Source organism: Sipha flava, unplaced genomic scaffold, assembly GCF_003268045.1.
Source record: "Sipha flava isolate LNK unplaced genomic scaffold, YSA_version1 40_pilon_pilon, whole genome shotgun sequence".
Taxonomy (NCBI): Eukaryota; Metazoa; Arthropoda; class Insecta; order Hemiptera; family Aphididae; genus Sipha; species Sipha flava.
The window spans coordinates 2238775-2258840 of record NW_020273126.1 but is presented as its reverse complement, the minus strand read 5'-3'; positions in this window follow the sequence as shown (position 1 = coordinate 2258840).

The following is a 20066-nucleotide window of genomic DNA, read 5'->3' as shown; positions in this document are numbered from 1 at the left end:
CTCCAAATTAGCTACTGTGTTAAACGCGCGTTGCAGGCGGCAGAATTATTGGACTTTGTAGATTTATCACACGCGGTTATCGATCGGCTTCTCGTTCACGTTTTAGATTCAAGTACAACACCAAGACGACGATCTCATGCATACCGGCTTCGTCCGATTGTAAGCCGGTCTCAAGCGTTTCCACGTCAATTTCATACAGCCTAGCCGTTCGTTCCGAAATAAAATCTATATGAAACGATGTGTTCGGTTCATGATCGGTGTAATGTGTGCGCAGCACGTCGCAGGATTGCAGTCGTTGCATGGGACCGTTTAAATTCGAATCCATTGCACCTAATTATTTGCTATCCGCCAGCAATCGATAATATTTTCGTCGGTGGTGATAGACGCGAATGTAATTTACTTAATGCTTTCCGAATTCTATTCATTTTTCTTGACGATTTTCTACGGGTGATTTTTCATTATATTTTTATATTTCCGTCCGATTGTTTCTCTTAGCACTCAACAAACATCCCTACGTGAATGACTCGACTGACGTTGAATAATATTAAAAATTGTACCCAAGGTCTTGATAAGTTTTTCCGCGTAGCAGAATACTTGTGCAACGTTTTTGTGCATACGATAAGTTTTGCTGCCGGAAAAACAATTTGCATTTCAGAATAGTTTTAGATATGGTTCACTAAACGATTCGTAACAATATACTTAATCGATCACACAAAATAATATTAAAATTCAATTTTTATGCGTCGTATACAGTTGAACGGAAAAAGCGCACTTTGGTGAAATGCACATAAACGCAAACAGAACCGTAATGACGAAGAACCATGTCATATCTTATCCCGGTGGGGAGAGGAGGAGCGCACAACAGGGAATATTTTGTGTCGAGTTTTCAATTAACCGGTACGATTGGCTGCGGCACGATGCGTTTCGAGCCCGAGGACGTACAGCAGCGGTTCGAGTCGACGCGTCCGAAGCGGACCGGGGGCCCGTGAAGCGCAAACATTTTTTCCACGACCCTTCAAACACATCATTTGGTATTTGTTCAACACTTCTTCGACGTACAAATGGTGACACCACGACTGGGTGGGTACCCGGCTAACTTATTTTCACGTTACAGAATCAAATGTGTGCGAGTGTGAAAACGAGTCCGCGAACAGCGAAATCGAACCGAACGATCCCGGGCGCGGTCGCCGCTAGCGGTTAGGACACGTTACCGTTGCGCGGGGGTTCCGTCGCGAATTCGCGATCCCTCGGGGCCCGAGAACGGTTCGGAAAAGGGATTCCGACGGATCTCGGCGTACGTGTACCGGTCGACGGGACTTTCGATCGCGGGCCTACGATCGTTCCCGTGGGTTCAACGTCCGCCCCCGCAGGTGTCGTCATAGCGCGGTGCACTCTCCTCCGGCCGACGAGTACCGTCGTTGTAACGATATCGTCGCGCCGGCGCAGTTGTCATCGCGGTCGTCAGCAGGTGTTTCGAGGGACAACGTCCGCAGCCCGCGGACCGTGTCGCTTCGGCGGCGACGCGGTTTCGTCCGGTGACTGCGTTTCACGGCGGCGGAGACGGTCGGATGACTTCTGCGGGCCGGGCACGTAACGCGGAGAACACCGAACTCGCGGCGGCGCGTGTGTGTACATTTCGTGTCGGTGACAATGGTGTGCTCGCGAGCGCGTATAGTTCGTGAGCAGAAGAGGAAACGATAGGAACAAAAAAAAAAAAATAAATAAATAAATAAGAAAATAATAACAAAATAGAGAAAAGAAAACGAATAGCTATCGGCAAAACGGCGAACAGCGGAACGAATGGAAAAGAAAAAACGAAAAAAACGAAAATTCTATAAAAGCTCAGCGGTCCGATCGTACGCGGTGACGAATGTGTTACGAATGTGGTACGGATTGCGTGTAGGAATGGACGTAAAATCCGAAGGTCTGAATTGTTCGGATTAGGATCAAATTCTTATCCGAGTTTATCGATTTACTTTTTATATAGTTTATAATTAATTTTGATTTCCAGCAATGAAAAAATTATTTTACTGTAACAGTAAATTAATATTATATCTTACGAATTTCAGTACGCTGCTTATCATGGTTTTAACAATTTTTATAGTTTATTATTAGCTACCAAAATAACAATTTATTAAACTGTTGAATTTATCTCATACCTCTTACAGTGATAGCATGACTGAATATCTAATCAACTTGATTAAACTGCATAACCTTTGAATGGTTATTAATAAGCTTTTCCGAAGAAGAGTTTAATTTTTATAACAATAATAATTGTTATCGATATATTTACACGGAAAAGTCTTCTTACAGTAATCAAATAAAAATTTGAGTCATCGAACAGCAAAATTGAATCGGATTATCCTTGTAATCTGAATACAACCATCACTAATTGCGTGTGCTAGACGTATTAGCTGTTGTAAGAGACGATTGTCACAATGGAAAATAACGAGTAGGAACGACTTTACGCGAGACGATGCACCGGACGAGATCCGGAACCGAAGGTGACGACGGTATGCGGGAATACCGACTTTTACGCGGGATCGTACGGGAGGGATTGCTGCAGGAAGTAACGATGTACTTCCTGCAGGGATATCGGGATACCCTGTCGGGCGGAGGAACGGACGTGCACGAGCGACCTATATGGGATGCGTGACCGGACGGTCCTGGACGATCTCGACTGATTTTTAGACGAGAAATTAAAAGAAACCGACGTGCGAATAACGACATGAACCTCTCGTCGGCATGGGCACAACTAAAGCCCGAATATTGGGGTGCTGAAATTGCTGAAATAAAATAAAATAATATTTAACCATAATTACTATAGATTGTATAGATCTGAAAAAAAAAACGGGAGTGCTACATTTGAACACAGAGGTGCTAGAAACCTTATTGCGCCTCCCTAGTTGCGCTTTTTCTCGTCGGGACACTATCGTGGAAACGCGTTGCGCTTTCGATGAGACGATCGCTATCGAATCGTGCAGAGTGAATCGGTCAGTGTCGACTCCAGCACCGTAGTCAACAGCATGCGATCGTTTTCCCGTTCGAAACGCAATCCACTGTCCGAGAGCGTTCGGCAGGTTAGAGATTCCCCGTATCCGAATCGTTATCGGAACCAACGCGCGCACCTGCTTTCAACAGGCAACAGGTGTGCATCCCCGTGCAGGTAGGATACGCTTGCGTAGTGTTGAGTAGATCCCGTTGCTGTTGATTTCTGCGGTTCCGAAATCTCTACGGTTCCCGTCGGAGGAGACCGGCAGGGCCTAACCTTTTGTGAGGCCCCGGGTAAGACATTTTTTTTTCACCAATAACCGTAGTCACCTAATGCCCTATAAATGCGATAATACGTAATCAGACTCGGTGACGGCTGCACGCGACATCGGTTAATGTCTAATTCACTTTAGGAAAGATAAACCTTCTGGGCGTTCCGGTTTCCGTATCGTGCGGCGTGCCATACGTCGTTCGTGCATACGTGACTTATAATATTTTTATTATTGTTTTGCTGCTCGTCAAACGGTTGTCTCATTAAATCGTACTCACCAGGCTACACACACATTTCACTTCATGAGATTTCCGTAAGGAAATATTTTTCAATTGAAAATTTTAAACGCGAAGCCCTGGACATAGCCAACGACCCGTTTTGCCTCCCCCCTAACGTTGACCTAACCCGCCAACGAGCGTATTCAGTCTCAAAGTTTTTCGGGGCCAGGGGCAATTTGGAGGGCCTTCGACCATAATAATAAAACACGATAAACAAAACACTCGACGAGAACAACAAATTTATTGCAAACGCATTTTTCCAACCAATAACCAATCATGCTCAACTAAATGCATGTAATGCATTACATACTTACATAATATAATTGAATATATTATTCATATTGTTTATAATTTAATCGCCCAACGTAATCGGACAAGTCGCTCACGCGCGTAGGACTTTAATCGCCGACACGCAACGTGTAAAATTGCTCAGTGTAATCGAGGCTTTAATATTCCAACAATGGGGCCTGGGGCAAAACCATCCCGTTGACCATCCCCCTCCCCATCTGAACAGCCCTGAGCGTGTTGAAACATTAGTCCCGCGCGGAACAGTCTTCGTCTTCGGTTTTTCGATGAAAATTTGCTTTTTCGCAACAATATTTTCCGCGACGTCACGTCTTTGGGATTAAAGTCGTCGAGCACTAGTATGGATTTATGTGTATATCATTACGTGCACCGGTAACCCAGTGATAGGTTTGGAGGACGTGGTATACGAGCGTATTTTTTTTTTTTTTTTTTATTGTTGTTGCGCTGATTTCAATGCCCACGACAAATATTATACGATGGTAATATGTTCGGTCGACAACGACTACGCTGCAACGATCAGGGCACTTATCCTTGGTGGAGAGAAAAAAAAAATAATTGTAAATTTTTATCTTTTTGTCGTCGAAAAAAAAACAACGCTCGTAACAATATGCTACATTGTTGTTATCCGTGTCCTCTAGATTGGAAACAAAAACAAAAAAAAAAAAAAACAAACAAACAATAATTAGAAACCTTATGTATTTGTATTACATAATAATAATTGGCTAATACGAGGACCCTTGAGGTACTTATCGTCTGGTTACATGTTGCGAGGGGTCCTCGTCGGCGCGAGCGCGAACAACAAAAACCGATTTTATTAGTTTTAAATTACTATCATAATGCGCACGTCAACAATGGACGGAAATATTGCGCTATGCTGCAACGATCGCAACGTTTTTAGCTGCGGACGAGAGGAAAAAACCGTTCGATTTCAAATCCGGCGCGCGTCGAACACTTGTTTTATTAAACGTTGTACATCCATCGATCGCAATACCTACGATGCCGTCTTATGTGCGAATCAACCCGTACAGTCAGCCCTTGCATTGCGTATTTATAATGTTTCAGCACATAGTTTCACGTGTACAATGTGCGAGAAAACGCACGAAGCTCGTTAAGTCTTCCGATTTCGCCGCGTTCCGCTAACCGTTCGATTCCCGGTCCGTGTGCGGTAAACGTAGTTATAACTACAGTTGACGCAGCCGTCGAGCGTCGACAGAAACAATGCAGAAGATACGCGCGGAACTGTAGAGAAGTGTGCCGTCGAAAATGTCGTATTCAGATGTAAGAAGACCGTTCAAAGAAAAAAAAAAATAAATACCAAATTCTTCACATTAAAAATATGAGAGACCCACGCGCATACGCACGAAGTGACATCATATTCTCTCGGCGGACGAGAACATGAATTATGCACTCGTGTTGTCACTCACCGCAGTGTCCCATTTATACTGCGTGTTGAGTTTTTCAATGCTAAAAACGATTCAGATTAAGTTGACGCCGTGTACGGATTAATTATCTTCGAGGAGTACGCGCGACTTTCGCGAACACTGTTTTCACTCGAGGGCCCGTGGGAACGGTTAACGGTGACGTGGGTGCGGACCGTTTTAAGAGGCCCGCTTATCGGGGCTTAAACGTTTCGGTTACAGATGTGTACAGGGTAAGAGAAAGAAAATAAACACTATATGTTTTTAAGCTTATTCGCGATTATCAGCGGTAAACGTTAATTTTATTTTACGGATGATTCCGTTTTGTGGAGAAGGATTGTGAGAAAGAATCAGTGGAAAATGATTGCGGCAAAGAACCTCAATGTCCGTATCAACAGGCCAGGAAGAAGAAGAATAATTCCGTTTTGCACACGGGGTCCGCCGGACGTTTTACCGTACGACTGAATCGATTATGTCGTTTCGAGCGGGGGGGGGGGGGGGGGGCGGCAACCGTTTTCGCCGGTCCAGCGTTAACTTCGACGAGCAATTAGCGCACTAAAAATAAAAAAAACGTACAAAAACTGTTCGGGAGGCCGATTTCGTCGAGAAATATTGACCGCGGGTCAGCTGATCCAGCCGGGGAGACCCACGATAGTTCAACGTCAATGCAGGATTTCGGCGCGATAGAGCCGATCGCTGACGGGACGGTAATCTATTCGCGGACAACCCTGTCCGACCACCACCCGGGCGAACGCGTATAACATTTGCATAACATTAAAAATTATACGTCATCATTTCACGACGTTCGCACGCACTTCGCCGCGGTGTCCGTTGCTCGCCCGGTTCGAGCGTACGGTTCTCCGTCGCCACCGCGATGGCAGGTGAACTGGACGACAGTACTTGGTGTGCATGTAAAACGCTACGTGTATGTGTGTTGGTTTTGTTTTTTTCTTTCTCTCTTTTCTCGTGTTTTCGTACACGCCGCGCACGTATGGCAGTGCGACTTTTGTTCGGGCCGCGATAAAATATGCAGGCGGGACGACGACAAAACAAGAAAGAATGGAAAAAAAAAACCCGAAAAAACACGTATCGCATACACGAATAACACGACCGGTATAACATACATTATTTTTATTATCATTATTGTTCCGTAAAACGTAGCTGGTTTATTCTAATCGATAAATAAACACGAGTGAACGACGGTGGGGGGGGAGAAGGGAAACCATAGGGGTGAACTGTTAAGAGGGTTTGACCTCGTGCGGCGGAGGGAGGGTCGGCTAACGCTTTTAATATATTTATTTATTTTTTTTTTTTCGGTCAAAAACACAAACCATATTTTCGACACGAGAGTTTACACGAGAAAACCGTTTGTTTACTACGGCCGCGCGACACGTGCACCGCGACGACGGACGACCCGGTCGCCACTTCACATTTTTTTTGTACGCACTCGCCGGTTTCGCCTCTGCACCCGCCCGAAAAACGCGCGCGGACCGTTATAATTTGTACACGTGCTTCGTGCACATAAGTCTGGTTCGCGCACCCGCGTCCCCGTCTAGACGTCTATCATATTTTTGCGTGCTCGACAAACTTACACAGAAACGTATCGCCGTACGTTTTACACCAGCGGCGGTCTAAGAGACGAAATAACGGTCTACCCCCGGGCCCGATGTTTCCCGGAGGAAAAAACGGAGGGAAGAACTGTGATCACTCGTTGATCGGCGAAAGAGAAGAGAGGGAAAAAGATTCCGTGTTCAAACGCTTTTGGGAATCGGTACTAACGACGGGCAGTTATCGACTTTTCGTCGTGTACAGATTGACGCGTTGAATTCGCAGTGCGAACGGTTGTTTTTGAATTTCAGAACGTTTTGATACCAATTTACACGTTCCCGAAACGATCGCCGACAGCAACGCGCACCAGATTTAACGGATTAGGTGCGTTACATGACAATGCAGTAAGTCGGTGTATACAGTGCGCGTACTATGTTATTATTATTGTTATCATCAAGTGTACCCGCTCTTTGTCAACGTGCAGTGTCCCGCTGTGAGCGAGCTTAAGTTTATAAAGTGAAAAATCTCACCGACTTTCTAATTTTCTAATTGTAACAGTGTGTATAATTACTATATTGTGTACTATTAACGCATAAAACACATTTCAAATTAAAACCTACCGTTTTTTTTTTTTTCACCTTACGTATACAGTTATTTCTTTATGATACATTCATCTCTCGATACTCGCAAGACAATGCAGGACCATCAATTCGTGTAGTGTATTTATACCGATGCATTACATTTTACAACCTTAACCCGTACGTGTCGGCATAAAATAAACACCACCGGTCGGTCCGCATTGTTGTACTATCGACGGAGAAATCGGTTTGGTGTGTACACCACTTTTGAACTTGTAATGTTATACGATGACATTTGCTGGTATTCGGTAATTATTATTTATGCGCCGCTATGATTAAAAGTAATAATAATAATAATTTACTTCGACGGCGAAAGTTAACAAAACGCAGATCACTTGCAACGAGCTAAAGTTTTAACGGGGAAATTGGTATGGATAATACATAACACGGTTTTCACACGATAAATTCCATTTCATTTCGATAATATTCCATTAACCAGAAGAATGGTTAATTATTGTGTACAGCGATCAAACTATTTCTAAATACGATGGTCCTGCGGGGTCGCGTTATAAAAGAAGTTTTCATTAAATGTCAGTAACCTACAAAAAATATTGTGTACCGAATAAAACCTTGTATTGTTGAGTAAACACGCGAGCGTGTATAGATTATATTATGCTGCAGCAGTGTGTACAAAACTAAAAAGGGCGGTTAAGGTATCGTTGTTTTAATCAAAACAAATAATGTTATTGTTTTTTTTAATTTTCGCGTTATTGTTGTTGAATTTTACAACAGGCATTCCAGTTGATTAGTCAAGACTTCGTTTGAAATTGATTTGAAAACAATTAAACTTATTTAAAAATAAACATTGTAGAACCATCGACGAGACAGGCAGGTACTCTTAAAATTATTATGCTTCTTCAATGGGAGTTTTAATTGAATTTATCGATAAGGCGACTTGAGGTTATTATCGTAACGCTTTATAATGCGAAAGCCAAAGAATGGAAAAAGAATAAGGAACAATTGAAAAAAATGGACCGATATTGCTCCGTGCGCGCGGGGAAAGTTTTGACAACAAACGTGAATGGAAAACAATTCGGTAACGAAACCGACGAACGCGTATATTGATGTTGTAAAGCTCTGAAATTTTGAATTCTTCCGGTTCGATAACTCGAGGCGCGTCGATTTGTCCGACAATTTTTCGTGCCATATATGTGTATTAACGGCAGTGATAAAACAGCTTTTACTAACCAACTTCATCACCAAATCATATGCGACTTGACGACGCGGTTAGATGCGTAAGGGTTGTGTACGAGTAACACCGTTAACCGTGCGTGTGCTGCAAAGTAATTGTTGTTCTGTTCGATCCATTAGCGCGGAGAACGCCCCGTCGATTTATCGTGGGGGCAAGGTTTTCCGATCGACGCGATCGCGTCGCAAGGACGGACGAAGGCAATGGAAATGTCTGCCGGGAGTAAAAATCACCCGAGAAACGAACGGAAAACGCAGCGCGATAACACGTTCGCGAACAGTTGCCGGTCGGTCGCTGGGGCGGCGATTGCGAGACGTGTAATCGTAAACGGCCGGGCCGGAGGAGGAGGTTGAGATTTTCATTTTCTAACTCGGCCGCGCTACAGCGACGATCGATCCTTCGGCCTGGGTACGGATCCTCGACACGTCCGCGTAACTGCCGACCGTCGCGTACTGTTCGCTAATCGAATTTATCGCACAGCGCACTTGAGCCGGTGCCGCTCGCGTTCACGCGTCATACGCGTTACGTAAACCGGACACGATATTGTTGTACGGTGAAACCTAACGTATCCGCCTGAATCTAAATCGCGTTCGACGACGCGCAAGCGTTAACGACTCGAGGACGAGGGCCCGAGCTCCAGCTGTTGGCTGCGTCGACGGAATAAATTTCGATCGCCGGACCGCTAAAGTGCAGCTCCGCCGTTCGAGAAGACGTGTTCACTACGTCCCGTCCCTCTCCCGAGTGTTTCAATACTGCGACCCGCGGACCAGCTCCGGCTTTGATTCCAAGCGCAGCGTTCGAAGCGTCCCGGGAACGGATCGCCGAAAACCGCGGCCACGTTCGGCCCGCGACGTCGGACTCCAAGCGCGTCGCCAGGACCCCCGAAGCGCGTGCCCCGGGTGAAAGAAACTGGTTTTTTTTTCTCCTTCGCCAGCTATTGTGTAACGTCTCCGCGCGGCTTTTTCTCCTCTCTCTCTCTCTCTCTCTCTCTCTCTCTCTCTCTCTCTCTCTCTCCCTCTCTTTCTCTCTCTCTCTCTCTCTCTCTCTCTCTCTCTCGCACACCGTTTCTCCTTCTCCCGCTCGCGCTCGCTCACTGTCTCTCGGTATCTCGCTCTCCCCGCGCAATTATTCCTGTCCGCGCGAAACACTACGCACATTGTAACACGATAATAATGTAACGCGCGTCACAGCCTCGTAACGGTCGCTAGCTAGCACGGGCGGACCCCACGGGGTACACACGCTCGCCCGCCGCCAAAGACAACGCGCGAGAGAATCCGATCGTACATAATGGGCCCCACGGTTAATTAGAACGCGCGCGATCTCCGCGGTGCTCGGCCCAGCAAGACGTCGTGTACGTGCCACACGATAAGCATTCCGCGTTCGACCGGTGAATGCGCGGACGGAGTTTTACACACTTTTTTTTTTTTTTCTCTTCAATGTTTTTTTTTTTTTTGTCTTTCTCTCTTTTTGTTTCGATCGCTAAAACATCCGAACGCGACCGTCTATCGCACGTCCTCCCCCGGCCATCGCCGCGTGCCGGCGCATAGAAAACATATCGCCAAAGGGGGTCGGTCCCGGAGGATGAGAAGGACGAATAATTCCGCGCGCGCCCCCGTCGGTTTTCGCGATGCGTACGCGTGCGTTTTGATTTCCTTTTGTCCGAACGTCGTACGAACGAGAAGTTCTTCTCCGCGGAGCAAGTGTTCGGGGCTTTCTGTTGACGAACGACTCTCTCTCGATGTGTAGGTCCGGTTTTGCTTTTCTTCGGTTGAATAATTTTATTCGATCACTGTAATATTTCAACAATTCTATGTGCTACATTTCTTCGGAATGTTATTGATTTTTCATTTGCTTTACATGTGCAATCAAATCAGCATATTTTGTTTTAACTTACATGCATATTATTTCAACCTTTTTTCATTGATAACAAATTAAATTTTAAATTGAAACGTTTCACATTTAACAAATCAAATTTAAATTTATATTGAACAGAAAAACAAATTAAACTAAAACACTGATCGTGTCAATAAACGCACTACACTCGGTGATACTAAATATGCGACTGTACCAGAACACAGCGAAATGCCGTACATGTATAAAATATAATTTCAACCTAACTTACGGACTGATTAAATAGGTGGTACCTAAGATCTTAACTAAGGTTTGAAAATAATCTATTGAATTCACTATCTTTATTATCTTTATAGATGATGGTGAACAAAAAATATGAGGGTCGTTATCGAATGAATTCTCATATCTGTTACACCTTGATTAATTAGTCGGGCAGTTATATTGGTAAATTTTGTTCTAATTGACTATTTTAGCAATCGCAAAATATGGCAATACTTTTTAAGTTTATATTTCCCTCGATAAATTGGCGATTCTGTATAATGCCAAGACATTTTATTAAAATGCCCGGACAATATAGAAAATTATTGAACAACTTTCAAGTTGTTTAAAAAGGCGGGTCATTCTATACAATGTCCGGTCAATGTATATAATAGGTTAGGCCTTAAAAATAAAATTGAAAAAATTCAATGACGTTTCTTCCGTATGATAGCCCATAAAATTGGTTTAGTTGGTAAACCAATAAAAAACGTCGCTATTCTATGCCAAATCCCAACTTTAGGATCAAGATTGTTAAACACAAATATATTATCTATCCATAGATTATTTAACGATAATATAGACTGTCCTGGTCTACAAGAAAAAATACCAGTTTTCATTGGCCGCCGATGGCAATTATTTTACACCGATTTCGGTAAAAATAATTTCGTTTAAACACAGCCCGCTAAACCGTAACACTAAACATCTTGTAAAAATACTTCTGATTTTGATTTTTTCTATGACAACAACGTTAACAAATCGAAGTCACACACTTATTTGTAGTTATTAATCCTATTCATCATTTATAAATATCATATATTACATTACCTCTTATCTAATCTATTACAGAATTATTGTTGTTTATCGCATTGTGTACATTTTTATTTTTTTATTATTACTCAAACGTTATTATTTACCTTGCACACACACGTAGTATTCATAGTTTTATCTTACCGTATTACCCTTCGATGGTGTTACTTCGTAATAAATAATAAATAAATAACGTCTCGGAATATCTACACTGCCCGTAACATGTACGACGTGTACGGGACGTCTGTAAATCGATCGAACGTTATTAAAAATCGACATTCAAACGATCTGTCGGCGGATATTGCTTGTACATCATATTATGTAGCGAGTGTCGAACGTCTCGCGCGACAAAAATAAAGTGCGTATACGACAGGTGTCAGTTTTTAGATGTCGATGTAGCGGAAACGGAGGGTTTCGCTTGTCTCCGCGGATCGCGTAATATAATCCGCAACGCATTTCCACGTCGTAGGATTCGAATAAATAATTAAATAATAATAATTGTTTATTATATTTTATGTATCAAGCGTCATTCCGCGTCGCACCATATCCGATTCCGATGACGTTTCGATTTCGATCTCAATAACAGAAACACACGTCGAAGTGGACGTACGCGACGTGTTACGTACTCGTGTGCACTCGACTCGACGTCCTGATTAAACACGATTGTCCTGTTTTTTTTCAATCGGAATTGAACAGGACGCATTTTAATCCTGTAAAACATTTTGAGGTTTACGGCGGAAATTTTTGTTTATAGATGGTCCCTATTAGTTCCGATAATAATAATGATTCGTGTCAAAGAAATTATAATTCCTGAACTTGTTATTATTATTTTTTATTATTTGTTTCCGTGGTACGTGCGTTTCGTTTTTTTTTTTTTTCGTTTCCGGTGCGACAACAAAACACAAGGACAATCGCTACGAGCGCATGGACCGAGTTTGGAAAATCCATACTTCTCACATGGGGACAGCTGTATGTGGCATGCTCACGCGTCGGAAGATCTTCTGATTTGTATTTGCGTACGGACCAGAAGGAAAAACCAAAAATATTGCGTATCCGAATGCACTCGAATCGTCTCGATAAAACGAATAAAATTACGTAACGATAAACTAAATCTAATATCGTTGCAAGATTATTACGTAGTACATTTTAACCGTTATCCATAATATCGTTATCCTAGCATAATCATAGGTAACGAATTTAACATACAGTTTGAGACATATAAGAGGTAGGATTTTTAACGAGCTGCGAAGCGCACGGGAGTCCAGCTAGTTGATGTATATTTCATAAGGGGTAGTCAAATGATATATGCACATCCTCTAGTGCACGCGGTCAATATCAAATGAACGGTTTTCGTGCGGGCAACGCGGCCGATGCGGGTCGGCGAGACCGTTCCGCGTACGAAAAATCGCGACCGCGATCGTCTTGACGCGCGGCGATCTCGTCACACGGTGTTACCGTACGGACAACGGTCGCCGTCGAAGAATATCGATCGATCTCGCGGAGCAGTTGAGCACGTGCAACGCATGCGACACTGAAAGTTATCCGACCAGCAGTGTCTAAACCACTGTACAAATCGCGTTTTACGTTGAAAACATCGAGTCCGCACGAGTGCTAAAAAAAAAAAAAAAAAAACCACATTTGTACTCTAAAAACACGAGTTTTCGACCGTAAGTCGTTCGCGGCCCGCGAGGTGTTGCGCGTAACGCATGTCCGTCTACATTACGACGCATCAACGGCGCAGTACCGATATCGCGGACGTATCGTTTTCGGGGTCGAACGCGTGCTACGTGAGTAGTGAAAAAAAATATGTTAAAAAAAATGTTTTGAATACAAAAAAAATCTCGTTCGCTGGTGTCGCGTTACCGCCGGCTGTCGCGCGTACAATAATCGTGTGCGCCACCCGATTGATGTTGACCGCTGACCTGTAGTGACGGGTCGCGTACACGAAATCACCGAGCGCACGCGTTATTGTTTTGCTGCCGGCAGGGGCGTCCTCAAGTGGGGGGGGGGGTCGAATGGAGCAGTCGCCCCCTCCATGGCCTTTATTTACTTTCTTAAAATATTCATTATTTATATTAAAATATAACACTAGGAAAAAAAAATATATGCAATGTTCCTTTAGATATTGATAGTATAATTATACTATCAATATCTAAAGGGAACATTGCATATATTTTTATCGCTTTGCTAAATCTAAACACAGAATCGATTTTATTCTTTGATTTGTACATTTTTTTTGTTGCTTTTTTACTATACGTCTAAATCAGATGATCTAATCAATAAAAATAATATTTGTTTTGTGTGTTAATATTCACTAATTTACATTTAAATAATTCAATATGTACACAAATATTTTAATACTGTGACTCTGTTAATTAAACTTTGTTTTTTTGTATCTATAACTATGCCTATGTCAGATGCCCTAATGACATTAGATACCCCGAGTTAAATCAGATAAAACACCTAGTAATTTGTGTATTTTCATATTTATATATATTGGTAATGTATGTAGTTCGACCCCCCCCCCTTCTAATAAAGGGTCTAGGGACGCCACTGGCTGCCGGCGGACGGGTTGAACAGGTTCGTCGGCCTCGTGAAACGCCGTCGCCGTGTCCGGTCCGCCCGCTATAACGATACGTGTGAAGCCTCCGAAACCCGTTATCGGGACGGTTTGTACGCGCGCTACGATGACGATCGGTCGTCCCTGCGCGCGCGCGCGTGTGTGTGGGAGTTCGGATGTTCTCATTCACGAACAAATTGACCCCTCGTGTACGCGGAAAATGGTCAGCGGGACCCCATTTGTTTCTTTCTCGTTTGTATTTTTTTTTTTTCCTCCTCTGGTTCCGGTCATTAAAAACAAACAAAACGGTGGCCACCATCAAACGACAATATCCTCGTTCACACTGACGGCGGTTTCCGTCCGCGCGCGCCTCCTTACGCGTGAACCTCTATTGAATTCCGGGTTAACGGGTGATGTGTACAGGGTGTGCGCACCCGACACATCACCGTGATTACAGCGTACGTGTTCGTAGCGGAACGTGCGACGCGCGCACACGGGAATAACTGCTGCGGTAGATCAAATCTTACGGATCAACTCTGCGGTTATGTGCGCGCGTATTAATAATATAATGTGTACGGAAATCGCAAAAAGGGACCAAGTGTTTTACCGTTCCGGTCGATCGTCAAACGTAAACAAACCGAGTACGGGACTCGTTAAAAATATTAAACGGTCGCGGCGTGTTTTATGACCGTGCGGTGTCGCTTTAAAGTTTTAATGATTAAAACAAGGATCGCGTTATCGGCGGTGGCGGATATTGCAGTTTAGTACCGACACAGCTTGTTAACGCGAAACGAACAAAAGCCGTGGCTGGACAGGATGTGCGGGCGCGCAACGCACGTAATGTCTCTGGACCTATTTAGTCACCGAATTCGCTTGTCGCACATCGTGTTATGTTCAATGAAAACGCGGCGGATCTGAGAAACGAACTATAAATGGAACACGGTTGAATACGATTTGATATCAAATCGTTTTCACTGAAGTAATCGAGGTTACACGATAACAATCAATCGTACGTCAAAACCCGAATGTCAAACGTGTACAGCAAAAGTAATAGCTAAGTAAAGCTAACTCTTTTTATTTTTCTGTCAAATCGCAAAAAAAATAACATTATTTAGGTTTTAAATCAAATGTTAAATAAAGCTAGCAGTATTTCGAGTTTTCAGGAAAACCATTTACAACAGTATCATAAATAACGCGTACCTTTCGCGAGTTCGATTCAATGAGGTACTGCACGCAACTTACGATGTATTTTAATATAAGTATATTTATTTAAATGTATAAAAGCACAACATTTCGAATCATTTAGTTTTACTTAAAATTCAAAACGATTTTCGGTAGTAATCGCCAGACGTGCAGCAGTAAAATAACGAAAGTTTATGAAAAATTATCGCGTTACACACAACCATTGACCAGTGTAAATGGATTTAAATTCATCAATTATTGACGGGTAGACATTATTTTCGATGACATTCACACACTACAAACACTAGTGCGCTATAATGTGTACAATAAAAAGTATGGATCGTTCAAGTTATGTGATCGTGGAACAAGAGAATTTAATGTACTTAAAAATGGTAATGATTGTGTTTAACATGCTTCGGGTACCTGCGAATTATACGTTTTGAAAATGTTGAACTCGACCGCCTCAACGTTCCCAAAGCGTTAGGCACAGCACTAAAAATCGGACACGGGCACCACCAATCAAGTTACAATGTTCTTAAAAAAATTCTAAATTAAACAATTTAATATTGTATACACGAGAAAAAAAAAATCTAACCAACACTAAGTTGTAACCAATTGTAAGTAATGGCCGTTGTTGTCGATGTTAATAAAAAAAAGTAAAAACAATTTGCTTCTGTTACTATTTAAATCGGTGTGCCCGATATGACTGACGGTAATCGTCGTGCGCGGTTCGTGTCGATAAACGTTTACGAAAGTAAAGACCTACGTGCTCGCGACGATTACCGACTTAAACTGAACCGGAGCACGGTAAATAATCGGAACACAACGAACGATAGATTCGACTAAATGTCAGATACGTCAGAATGGACAAGTCCACGTTCAGAAACGTAACGTTTTCGGCCGTTCGAATACAACAACCGAAACCGTAAATGCATTTCTCGCGTCCGAATGGAGGACTATCGCGTACGCACCGCGGCGAGTTAGACGAATTGTTTCTCTCGATTGACGTTCAACGTTGATTTGATAAACATTGCACTGTGCTCATCGTTGAACATTACATGTTCAAACACGTCAAAACATGTACAGGAAAAAAAAAAACCCCCGGAACGATTTTATTGCACGAAGCGTTTTCTCTCCTCTCTGAGACATAGACAATGGAAATGACACGGGATCGAAACGATGGCTCGTAATTGCGACGACGCACGGATATATGATATGTGCACGGAAAAGAAAAAAAGAAAAATCAATTATTTCGTGTTAGTAAACCATGGAGAAATTACGGTACTGCAATCGAAATCAAAACACTCGTTAATCGTATATCCTGTAGTTTCTTTCCGTCCGGCCGTCGTCACACGGCAGTACGTCCTCGTCGGCCGGGACACGTCGAAATAACAGTATTGTACTGGGATTTCGTAAAAACGGATAAGGAACAAAAAAAAAAAAAAAAACAATGACAGTCATCGGGAATGACCATGTCGCATCAATAAGACGATCATTGTTTCCGCTTGACGTGCGAGGCCAATTAACTTTTTACGGGGTGTGCGAGAACCTGCGCGCGCGTTTGTACGTGTATATACGTGCGGGCGTAAGCATAAGACAGAAGACGGTTGACCACCCGTTTCCTGTTTCTACGATTTCCGACGGCCGAGGGGGTGTACAGTGCGTGTTAGAAAAAAAAAAAAAATTCAAAACCTTATACACAGCGCCGTCGAACGCGCATGCGTCGCCTGTGTATGAATAAATGTGTGTGCGCGTGTACTGTATACCTGTCAATACGCGCGAGATAATCGGGGGGCTCGACTAATTACCGTCAAAGAGAAACGGTTAGTTTCCTGTTTCCAAGGGACCCACCGATCCGTGAAAGTCCTCGTTATCGGCTTCCGGTGGTCGGGCGCGCTGGCCCGCCGGTTCGGTCAGAGGCCGCGCACCGGTCAAATCAACCGGAACCCGGTGCCGGTTGTCTGGCGCGGCCGACGTCGAACAAACATTCGGCGACGATTGCGCAGCGGTGAAACGATCCGGTCGGCGCGAAAACCGTGTCCCAGAACCAGGACGAGCCACCGGTGCCGAACCGACTATGTGGGGCGCCCTTGTGCGTTTTCGGTTGAAAAATAACGCAAACGATTAGCTATCGTTTTCGCGGATCGGATTCGGTCGACGCTTTTGTAAAATGGAACACGCAACGCCGATCCCGTCGTCGTTTTTGACGTGAACTTTCGGATTCCTTTTTTTTTTTTTTTTTTTCATTTTCGCGCCCGGACCGTAGACGCTCGTCGTCGTCGCCCGTCCCGCGGCCATCACGTTATCGGTGCTCGCAGGTCGCGTTCGTACGCGACCGAGGGCCAACGATAACGACTGGGATCAGTGATATCCGTCCTCCGACGGGGACGACGGAACGATCGAGAGAACTCGGCACGGTCGGCCGCCCGGTTGTTGCTATTATCACGCGGATCACGGATTTCCTTCGACTAGATCTCGAAAACGCGTCATACGTAACACGCGGCGGCGCCGGACTTCGCTTTCGGATGACATTTCGGATACGCGACCGCGGTGCCGACACGCGCGAACCGGTCGGAACCACGGGACCGGGGACGAGGCGAAACGAAAGTGTTGAATGATTTGGAAAAAAAAAAAAATAATAACAATAAGCGTGTTGACTGCGAGCATTGCTCGTCGGCGGGTCTGGAAATCGACCGTCACGACGCGGCTACGGTTCGCGATCCTCTCGACTAGGGCACGGTTGGGAATCTAACCGAATCGTACCGAACAAAAGCGTCGTAGAAACGGTGGCGAAAACGTGGACGAGTCGGAGGGAAGATGCTCGTGTTGCAACTCGGCCCGGGCGTTTTCGCGTTTTTTTCCCGGCAGAAGTTCGGCGCCACCGGCTGAAAACCCACACGTGACGTGTTCGCACCCCCACGGGCGGTCGACAAGGAATGACCGTGTGCGATCGAGGGACGGCTTTTCCCGTACGCGACACCTGCTGGATACACGAGCGCACACGCGGCGCAACCGCCCACATCCACCCGCATGTCACGGGATCCGTCGCCGGGCACAGCCGTCGGCAAAGGACCGTGTACGTAGGTATAGCGCATATTTATTTATTTTTTTTTTTTTTCCATTTTTTCCCGTTGGAACAAAAAAAAAAAAAAACCCGTTCCCCGTCGACCCTTTGTTCGGGGCGCGCTATTGCTGTAACGTTATTAGCGCGATTACGGATACGTCCGCGGCGGCGTACGGGCGAAACAAAAAAGAAAAAAAAAAATAATAATAATAACGATAAATTCAACCTTCGCCGTCGTCGCACCACGTAACGGGGTACCGCGACCGTGCGCGAGTAGTCATTTGTCTTGACGCGACGCGACGTTCCTCGCAGTCATCGGCGGACGTTATCGGCAAGGCGCATCGGCGGCAACGATAGCGACGGCGTTGCCGCGATCGGACAGCCGAGAAGGGAGAAAAAAAACGAATTACAAACCGAACGGTTTTCCATCATAACCGTAAATCGTATGGAAACCGAGCGATTTCTTATTTAGATTACGAAGTGGCCGTACATTTTTTTTTTTTTAAATTTTTTTTCCACTTCTCTCCCCCCACATCCTTCTCGCGCGTATCTTTCTCCTCCCCTTCGCCCGGCGAGACGCACCCCGAAAATGGTTAATGTAAAAATCATCTTGTACGTTTATTACCACACGGTCCATGTATGTGTGCGTTGGTAATTTTTAATTTTTATACTATTTCATATTGTTTTTATCGTTATACGCGCAATAAGTTTCTTTTCCCCTCCGCCGACCTATTTCTTCTCTCGAGTACTGCAACACCGCACTCGAACAACATCGAACCATTAAGTAATAATACTTTGACTTTTTTTTAAAAAAATAAAATTCATTTTAATAGCAAAGTCTTGTTGTAATCGCAATAAATCAAAACGAAAAAAATTCGTTTTCGAAAACCTCCCTAGGGATCCGGAAGGATAACGGATTCGGTAGTAGGTGTGTATATATATATATAATACACGCGTAAGGAAAAGTAAAAAAATTAGGTTATATGAACTACTGCAGAAGAGATATTTTTTCGCATAAGATACATTGGGGAGCTTTTCTTTTTTTTTTTTCGTAAAAAAAAACACCGTTAGATTCAATGCTGGTATTAATTAGTTAAAATCCACAGCGTTAAACTTTTCTTAATAATATATATTATGTATTACAAACGATCTACAGCGAATTCGACCATCAAAAGCCGTTGATAAAAAACTACTTCGGTTTGTAATTATAAGAAATTCTGAAACTAAATACCTGTAAATAAAAATGCTGCGAGTGATCGGATTCGCTCGCAATGGTCTCAAACAACATTAAATCCGTTGTTACTAATTTAATTCGGTTCTATAGTAACACTACGAATAACTCTATAATAACACTCTTTTTTTTTTTTTTTTTTGGATTCATGTTGTGATCTATTTCTTTGGCGACTTCTGACGGACATTTAATTTTTTCAAATGTTTCATCGAGCTGTTATTATTATATTGATCGAGCACATTATCAAGCTCAGAATGTACGGCGTTTGGTAGAAATACACGTTCAAGGTGTTGAGCGTGTAAGTCGAATTTTTCTTGTTCACTACGAGCCCAGGTACCATCTTCCTTGTGAATGGATGATATCTGAACATGAAGTCTCTTCATGTGTCTTGTGGTTTTCCATAGCGAATAATCAGTACGTCCTGTTTCGGATGATTCGGCCTTTACGTCACAAATGTCAGTATCTGGGTGTAAT